At 43.0% G+C, this 2,844-nt stretch overlaps 1 pseudogene; it reads left to right on the top strand.

Annotated features, from left to right (window-relative positions):
- Positions 1–1,038: 1,038 nt before the first annotated feature.
- LOC148777216 (mitochondrial import receptor subunit TOM20 homolog pseudogene) lies at positions 1,039–1,796 on the top strand (annotated as a pseudogene).
- Positions 1,797–2,844: the final 1,048 nt, after the last annotated feature.

Consider the following 2,844-nt stretch of genomic DNA (forward strand, 5'->3'; position numbering starts at 1 on the left):
CAGAGTCCTATATCCTTGCAGCAGGATCCTTGGGAGAGTTTCAGTAGGAGACAGAGGCCTCCTCTTGTGGTGGGAGAAGAAGGAAAGATTCTTCATCAGTAGAAACAGGGATTGAACATACATATCATGAGGAGCTGGGGAATACGGAACTCTTCTAGAGGTGTGCACAGAAACTCGGAGCTTCTCTAGATTTAGACGGGTATTCTGGGAGCCCATTGAGTTGTAAATATGGATACAAGCCTCCTATCGAATCTTGAGAGAGAACTCAAGATTGCTCTCCAGATGCTCCAGGTAAAACATGGCCTCATGTTTCGTTTCCTTGGTCATCTCGTGGCTTTTGTCGAGTTTAGGAGGGAAGTCTGGCTCCTTTCCAGTTACGACGGAGAATTCAGGAAGACTCTCGTGTTGCATCAGGAAAGAAAGTTACGAGGGGAAGCTCGAGATTGATCGAGTCACTGCAGAGGAGTCGGGCTTCAATTCGAATTGAAAGGGGTAACCACAAAGTGTTTCTCGAGTTGGGGCAGGAATCTTTTTAATTCCTCGAGTTGCAACAGGTGCCTCACGGAGCCTCTCAAATTGTCTCTGGGATGTCTGGAATCATTTTCAGGTGTGAGTAGACTTTGGGCTGCCTCTCGAGTGAGTGCAAATGCCTAGGGTCTCATCTGGAGTTGAATCGCTAACCTCAGGGTGCCTCTCCAGTTCTGACATGGATCTCAGTGTTCCTATGCAGTTTCAACAGGGGAGTCATGCCAGGTCTCTTGTTGAAGCATGGAACTCTGTTAACTTTTTGAGGTGTTAAAGGGGTACGATATTCCTGTGGAGTAGAATTTCTGTCCTGGGGCTTTTTCTCAATGATGCACCTGGGAAGTCAGGCCTCCCTTCGTGGTGTTAGTTGATCCCGGGGGTTCTCTTTCAATTGATACAGTGGAACCAGGTCTTAAGTCAAGTGGAAGGGGAAAGCGCTGTCATTTTGAATTGTGGCACTACCCACCGAAGTCCTCTCGAGTTTAAAGGGGAGAACGGGGCGGGCATCGGGGCTGCGCCGCGCACTCGGCTCCAAGGCGTCACCGTCAACGGCTCTTTTGCTGGCCCCGCCGCAGCCGACCCGGCTCCTCGGTGGAGAGAAGATGGTGGGCAAGAACAGCGCCATCGCCGCCAGCGTGTGCGGGGCCCTTTTCATCGGTTACTGCATTTACTTCGACCGCAAGAGACGGAGTGACCCCAACTTCAAGAACCAGCTGCGAGAACGAAGAAAGAAACAGAAGTTTGCCAAGGAGAGACCTGGGCTTTCCAAGTTACCTGACCTTAAAGATGCTGAAGCCATTCAGAAATTCTTTCTGGAAGAAATACAACTTGATGAAGAATTACTAGCTCAAGGTGAATATGAGAAGGGTGTGGACCATCTGACAAATGCAATTGCTGTGTGTGGACAGCCACAGCAGTTACTGCAAGTGTTGGAACAAATTCTTCCACCACCAGTGTTCCAGATGCTTCTGACTAAGCTCCCAACAATTAGTCAGAGAATTGTAAGTGCTCAGAGCTTGGCTGAAGATGATGTGGAATGAGAAACAAATGTCAACATAATGATCTCAATTAAAGCGTATTTTTAAAATCTTAACTCAGAAGATGACCGGCTCTGGGGGAGGAAGGGCAAATAAGCTTGTTATGGACTGTCCTCCACAGTGAAGTCTACCAAAGTTAATTTTTACTTTGTGTAGATCCATTTGTCTGTTTTATTTATTTTTCCCAGTGAAAAGTGTATTTTGATAGAGAGCTTTTCATTTTATAAATACACTAAGAATTACTGAAATATGCATTTGTTTATTCCTAAAATGTGTAATTAGAATGTACAAATAACATCCCATTACTTACATTAAAAATACCCAGTGCTCAGTTTTGGAAGATAGGCCCAAAACAGTGTAGAAGAAAACTGAAGAATATACTTGTTTTGCTCTGCATCAGAAAGTTGGCTGGAAACTTGTGTTCAAAAATGAGCATTAAAATAAGAGATTATTTCTTTCATTTAATCTCTTAAATATGTGTAATGTGCTGCTATGCTATAATAACAACTTTACCCCCTCCCTTGAAATGTTTTCTTTAAATCAGTGGGTTTGATGTGTTCTGGATATTTATCTCCTTGTATTTTAGACACATGTAGTTGCAGATAGCACCAGGAATTAGATGTTTATACATTCTTAGTCTGGCTGAGTAAGCTTTACCAGTTAATGTCTGCCCACTTGCCTCATATATAAACTGAGGAAATGGGTCTGCTAATTCAGCTTCTAATTCCTTTGGTTCTGTGTCGCATTTTCAAATCCCTCTTTCTGAGGGAAATACCTGTTTGGGCAGCCAGCTCTTGTGTTTTTTTATACTCTGAATTTTTTATGCTTGCCTGACTTAGTATTTTTGAATTGGTTTTTTAAAAGATATAGTGTGTTGATTTTCACTGAAATCATGGTTCTGTCACTACTTTTGTAAACTAACCTGAAACGTAACCTTCACGGTAACTGGGACGATATGCTTGTAAAAGTTTTGTTCCCGTTTGCTTTTATCCTCAGTGTTCCTCCTCAATCCCCTGCCAACCCTTATCTTGTATGAGAACAAGGTGTATCTTTGTGGCTGAAGACTTGAATGAAAGATAATGGAACCTTTTATTCTCTGAATAGTGACATGTTATCTGCAGCCACAGATTAAATATCAGACCTAAGAATAAAGATCCTTGGTACTTAAAAAAATAAATAAATAAAGGGGAGAACGTCCTCCCCTTCAGATTCAAATGAAACATCGGGATTCCATACCAGACGAATCAAGGGACTCGGTCCTCATCTTGAGATGACGAGTGGA

Source organism: Moschus berezovskii, chromosome 7 (assembly GCF_049115385.1).
Source record: "Moschus berezovskii isolate FMDL1 chromosome 7, NW_MosBer_1.0, whole genome shotgun sequence".
NCBI classification, from domain to species: domain Eukaryota; kingdom Metazoa; phylum Chordata; class Mammalia; order Artiodactyla; family Moschidae; genus Moschus; species Moschus berezovskii.